Source organism: Myotis daubentonii, chromosome 14, assembly GCF_963259705.1.
Source record: "Myotis daubentonii chromosome 14, mMyoDau2.1, whole genome shotgun sequence".
Taxonomy (NCBI): Eukaryota; Metazoa; Chordata; class Mammalia; order Chiroptera; family Vespertilionidae; genus Myotis; species Myotis daubentonii.
In genome coordinates, this window is record NC_081853.1 from 35,199,916 (window position 1) to 35,207,089 (window position 7,174).

The following is a 7,174-nucleotide window of genomic DNA, read 5'->3' on the forward strand; positions in this document are numbered from 1 at the left end:
GTCTAGGCATCTGTTCTGTTCATGCAGGACCAGAGGCTATGCTCAGTAGTTGGGTGGGGCTGCAATTGCTTCCTTGCTGGGGGTGGGGCCATAGAATGGTCTCCACAGCGGGTATGACCTGTTAGTTGGGGGCTCAAATCAGGCAGAATGGCCAACTAAGCTCCCTGGCCATACAGGCCTTGGAGTTGGCTCTGTGGATGGGCAGAGCCACTGGTTAGGATCTCTTCCCAGACGCTGCTGCAAGCAGGAATGTGGTCCATCAAGATCTGAGCACCAGCTGTGATAAGGCTCAATCGCCCTCTCCATCTCTATCTGGGCCCAGTGGCCAAGTCCTGCAGATTCCCCAGTAATCCCCATGACCTGAATCTTCAGTGGGCCTCCTGGGAAGTGTCCTGCAATGCTTGGAAAGCCGTGTGTCCCCAGGGGCTCTCTCTCCCACTGTATGAACCAAAGGCCCGGGAGGACCCTCTCTGTGAGGGTGCTGTGATGGCCTAGGGGAGGGGTAATGTAATCTAAGTGAAACTACTCCTCTTACCCTTCTAATGTGGTCCTTCTTGGTTTCTGTCTTACCCTCAGGTTCTGGGATTTTCACAGTGGTGTCTTGCCCATAGATAGTTTGCTACCATAGTTGATTTTCCTGAGAGGGGAACTGAAGTCGGGAACAACCTATGTTGCCATCTTAATGATTTCACCTCCAGGGGTTCCTGGACTTGGCCAAGAGGGGCTGGAGCTGGTTCACAGGCCACTTCAGGGTCTACAGGTGGCCATGACTCCTCCCGGCTCCCTTGGTATACAGTGCTGGCAACAGAACCAAACCAAAAGGGGATGCAGCTGAGCCCTTGGGGCACAGAGCTGTTTCCAGGTCTGTCACCGAGACCACAGTCAGTGCATATACTACCCGGGTGCAAGCCTGCCTTTTCAGTCTGCAGGCTGATGCTCTATCCACTGAGCCAAACTGGTTAGGGCTAAGCCTGCCTTTTCAAAATGGCTCTCTTCAGTCTCAAACTGCACCCGGGTTTCACAGTCTCCTACTTGGTTCCCAAAGATCCCACAAAGACACTTTGTTCAAAGAGGGATGTTAAATTATTGTTGAGGAGCCAGGGAGACGAGTGAGAGATGTTTTATTGGGCCATCTGTCTGATGTCTCTCACTTGACCTTCTTATTTGCTTTTTCCATTACTTCTGCTTCCTTTCGTATAAGTTTCTCTAATTTGTCTAGCCTTCATATTGCTTGTGCCTTAAAGTGAAATTTAATTTTTGGGGGGGTGTGTATGGTCATTTTCCATCCCTTTGGCTGGTAACGTATTCCTGAGAATGGGGTGAAGGCTTGTGTTCCTCCAGAGAAGGTGTGGATAAAAGAGGGCAGCCTCCTGCAGCTAGAAATTTCCAAAGTTATAATCTGGGCTCACCATTCCCAATCCCCTTTCCAGCTCCAGACCTTATCCAAGTCCTTCCACACCATACCCTGTGGTCTATTCTTGGGCCCTTTGATTAATTACCTACAGCTCTCGGTTCTTTCATGGTTCAACTTCCCTATCTGTCTGTGGCATCTTGAAGTTTGGAACAGGAAGCCAACAGTCAGTACTAAATTGCCAACTTTTCCAAAATAAAAGTGAAGGAAAGATTGGGGTTGTGGAGGTCCCAAGACATCAGAGTGGGGGGCCCAGCACTTATGAGAGGGTTGAAACGCATCAGGAAGATTCCTCCTAACCCCAAAGGCCCTCAGCCCTTGAGGCTATCATGGAAGGTCCTGAAGTAGAGAGTGGCATGAGCAAGTGATACGCTGGGGAAGTTAACGGGCCCTTTTGGAGGTTACATACCCCAAACCAGACTTAGCGCACAGAGAAGCCCCCAGCTCAAGTAGCTGCCAAGTGAACTAACTTGCCCATTCTCACATTTTCAAATGCTCAAATTCTAAGAGGCTGGTTGGAATTCAAAGCTAGTATCATCTCTGAGGGAAGGGCACCCTGAACCCACTTCAGGGAGAATCAACAGCCAAACATATGGAGAGAAGGCTCTACACACTGAGTACTGGGCAGCAACCAGACGGCCTCGCTGTTTCCTGTGGGGATGTGCAGCACATGTAGGCCAGCACACAGAAATGGTGAAGGAAACTCGACAGCCATTGCCAGGAGACAAAATTAGACAGTAATAATGGAATAACAACTAAGCACCTCCTTTCTTTGATTACATTCCTTTGGTCATGAACATCTGTGAAGACAAATCTCGCTCATTCCAAATGGTAAACTGTATTTTTGATGGGGGCAATCTGTTTTATAATATAGGGCATTGAGTTCTAAAAGTGATTTGGTGAAGTAGGAAAACAAAAAAGGCTTCATTTAGTGAAATACAAAGGCGCTTTGCAAAGCTTGCAACCTTCTGACAGGTTCAAACACTAAAAGAAAACAGTGATTATTTCGTAAATTATAATAGCACACCAAAGGCACTGGTGTAAGTAAGTCTTGAGTCCGCTGGATTGGAAATAAATATGTAAACAGTTTATTGGAGGTTTACACTGCTAAATCCTAAATCAAACATGGTACAAATAGCACTCTAAAACCATAAAATTTAATTTCTCTCTTCCCCGCCTTTTGCAGCCAAAGGAACAAGAAGTCCTGAAAGATGGTAAGAACTAAAGATCAAGTCATCTCCCCATCTGTACTCCACAAAAGCCTACAGTTTCTGGGTCGTCTTGCCGCCCTTGAAGGAGAACTCCAAGATCAAGAGAGACATGTTTGTGATGGCATTAACATCCTCATCAGTCTGACCAATTCCTGAACTTTTTAAAGCATCTCAGCCAATAATTCCCATTTGTGCTTGACTAGTTTGACAATTCCCACGCAAAAGAATCCTGTCCAATATACACTTGGTAACCTTTGACAGTGCTTGGATATCAGACCTGCTGGGATATCCAAGATCAGGGCCTCTATGATGGTTCCTTTCTGTTACAACTTTCCAGACTCGCTGGAGAGCTCTCCAATTCCCTATTGCTCTGGAGCTGACCAAACATGGTATCTACACTGTTTTTTTGCCTCTGCCTCAAGCATGAAAAGTCCTGTCTTATGCACAAATTCATATCCCAACTACAGGTAAGAGCTGCCCCGCCTACGCCCTGACTACTGTAGGGGCATCCACCTTCCATGTTCCCACCTGCTCCCAACACTCAGTCTACACCACTATTTATTAAAAACTGAGGTGTATATTTTATTCAGCTATGTTATGTATTTTTGTGTAGATGTCTTGTCATCCATCTTCAGTGTAATTTTTAAGAGAATGGACCATGTTTTCTTCTATTTCGGATTCTCCTAATACAATGCCAGGCAAGTAAATGCTTGCTAAATTTTACTACAATATACATTAACGGTGGGTAAATGCACAGTTGAGTATATAAAGTATGATCCAAGTTTTTAAAAAATATCAAATGTAAATCTAGACTGTGGAGTTGGGTATATTTTTAGTTCATGCTTAAATTAAAAGTTCTATTTTCCTGAGTGTGATGATTGATGTTTTCTTGTTTATCTCTTAAGACTGTCCTAGTCTGACTGTTTCTAATCTGGCATGTAAGGAGCTTGAAGTCAACACTGTCCTCCTAACAGCAGGTAAAAAGTGAAAGAAACTGAAAATCATCAACTCTTCTTACATCCATCAGAAGTGAGGTCATAGGGTAAACCACTGCTCCAGAATTGGAGAGATAGGTAAGCAGATATGGAAAAATCACAATTTAAAGGAGTGGAAACCAGTGCCTGGGTAGGAAAACCTGAACTACAATTGGAAATTGTTGAGAATTAAAAACTCCAGGCCATTGCCCAGTGTTAGGATGACACCTATACTTTTGTTAACTTTTACCTACCGAGGAGAAAAGAAGCACTTTGAAATACTCCACAAACTTCTATTCTTCTTAACAAGCCCTGCCCTCAGGAGGAACTATCTTACCAGTAAAATCCTACTGGGATCTTACTAGAACCTAACCAACCTAGGGGAAGGGGAATACCCAAATCCAGGCCCCTATAGTCATCCTGTCCCATCTAAGGAGGTGAAAAAAAATATGAGAAGTATCTGTGAAGTTCACAGCCCAGAGCACAGGCTCATACAACAAACAAAAAGCAAAACTGAGATTTAATCACAGAACTATGGAATGCTTCCCCTCCTTCCTCAGCTCACAACCACATCACTAAATACAGGGGTAGGCAAAAGTAGCTTTACAGTTGTGAGTACGTGAAACACAGAGTTTATTCTTTCTTTCTTTCTTTCTTTCTTTCTTTCTTTCTTTCTTTCTTTCTTTCTTTCTTTCTTTCCTTCTTTCTTTCTTTCACTTTTTCTTTCTTTCTCTCTCTGTCTTTCTTTACTGTATTATTATCAACCTACTTTTGCCCACCCCTATACTTTTTTGGTGCAGTTTCCTTTACCCACTATGTCATGTCTAGCTTTCAACAAACAATTATAAGACATGCTAAAAGGCATAAAACAAAATTGAAGAGACAGATCACATATGAGAACCAGACTCAGACACAGCAGGGATGTTAGAATTATCAGACCAGGAATTTAAAATAACTATGATTAATGTGCTAATAGCTCTAATGGAAAAAGTAGGCAATACGTAAGAACAGATGAACAATGTTAACAACAAATGCAAGAGACAAAAAAATACACACTGTAATAGAAATGAAGAATGCCTTTAATAGGCTCATTAGTAGACTGGGTTGGCTGAGGAAATAATCTTTGAGTCTGAGAATATGTCAATAGGAACTTCCAAAACTGAAAAGCAAAGGGAAAAACATGGAACAGAATATACAAGCACTGTGGGACAACTATGAAAACTACAATATATGTGTAATGGGAACACGAGAGGGGAAAGGGGAAAAAGGAGGGGAAGAAATATTTGAAACAATAATGCCTGAGAATTTCCCCAAAATTCATGTCAGACACAAAAACTATAGATCCAGAAAGCTCACAAAACACCAAGCAAAATAAATAATAAATAAATAAAGCCACAAAACAAAAGAATGCCCTACCTATAGAGCAGCAAAGAATTAATCTGACTTCCCAGCAACTATGTAAGCAAGAAGAGAGCGGCGTAGAATATTTAAAGTATTGAGAAGATGAAACACATCAATCTGGAATTCTGCACCAGTAAAATTATCCTCCAAGAGTAAAGTAAAAACAGACTTCCTCAAACAATCAAAAAATTGAGAGAATTTGTCACAAGTAAACATGTCTTGCAAAAAAAAAAAAAAAAAGTTAAAAGCTCTTCAGAGACAAGGAAAATAATATAGGTCAGAAACTCGGATCCACATAAGATTTGTTTAATTTGATATAGTATGATGTACCCCCAAAAAAAGCAATTTTAATGAGGAAGAAGTATTCATTTTACTCATAACCCCCTAGAAACAGGAGACATGGGACACCATGCAGGGCCACACAGGGAAGAACTGAGGATGAGGAGTGGGATGCATCAAGAGTAGTTCTTAGAGAAAAATTTATAGTGCTGAATGCAAATAAGAAAAGAAGTAAGACCTAAAATTGATCACCTAAGAATCATATAAGTATCCACCTTAGGGAGAAAAAAAGAAAATTAAATCCAAAGTACTAAGCAGAAGAAAATAAATAATTTTTAAATGGAGCAAAAATCATTAACATTGAAAACAGAAAATTCCCAGAGAAAATTAACAAAACTAAAAGCTATTCTTTGAAAAAAAATCAATAAAATCTTTGAGCCTCTGGCCAGGCTAAGAAAAAAAGAGAGAGAGAAAACAAAAATTATTAATATCAGTAATTAAAGAGAAGACATTGCTATAGATCCCGCAGTCATTAAAAGAATAATTAAGGAATGGTATGAACAATTCTATGTTCACAAATGTGATAGCGCGATGGACCAATTTTTCGAAAGATACAATCTGCCAAATCTTACACAAGAAGAAATAGACCATGTGAATAGGTTTATATCTATTAAAGTAATTGAATCAATAAATAAACTTGCAGAACAGAATGTGCTAGGCCCAGATAGGTTCACTGGTGAATTATACCAGACTCTTAAGGAAGAAATTACACCAAATCTCTATAATCTTTTCCACAAAACAGAAGCAGAGGGAATACTTTGTAAATCATTCTGTGATGCTGGACTTACCCTAATACCAAAACCAGATAAAGACATTACAAGAAAAGAAAACTACAGACCAATATCTTTCACGAATACAAATTATTTTAAGTCCTCAAACAAAATGTTGGCAAATCAAATCCAACAATATAAAAAGAATTATACACATGATGAAGTGGGATTTATTTCAGACAGGTTCAACATTCAAAAATCAATTTATGTAATCCATTACATCAACAGGCTAAAGAAGAAAAGTCACATGATCAAATGAATAGAGGCAGAAAAAGCATTTGACAAAATCCAAACTCATTTATAAGAAAGAAAAAAACAAACAACAAAGACTTCTCTGCAAACTGAGCAGAGGACAACTTCCTCAACATGATAAAGAACACCCTACAGCCCAGAAGGTGTGGCTCAGTGGTTGAGCATCATTCATAAACCAGGAGGTCATGGTTCAATTCCTGGTCAGGGCACATGCCTGGGATGTGGGCTCAGTCCCCGGTAGGGGGTGTGCAGGAGGCAGCGAATCAATGATTCGCTTGCATCTTTGATGTTTTTCTCTCTCTCTCCCTCTCCCTTCCTCTGAAATCAATAAAACCATATTTTAATTAAAAAGGAGCATGTACAAAAAACCCATAGCTTAAATTGTACTTCGTGGTGAGAAACGAGACACTTTCTCACTAAGATCAGGAACAACACAAAAATGTTGCCTTTCATCACTAAAAAAATTAAATGGATGTATTATATTGTATATAAATTATGCCTCAATAAGGTATAATTATTAAGTATCTAGTTTGAATGATAAATTATGTGGTCTTAAGAGTGGTGTACCAGGGTAGATGGTGGGAGTAGTTTGTTTTTTTTAAATAATTTATTCTTAATTGAAATCATTGAATACTTTATATTCAATGATTTGATTGAAAAAAAAAAAACATTGAAATCATGAAAGTAAATTTGATTAAAAAAAACAAGGACAGAAATCAATTTTTTTAAAAAACTCATGTTGAAATCAAATAAGCCAGCTAAAGTGAGTACAAACCAATGAATTCTGTAGGGTGGTTCCTTTTCAGTATATGACTA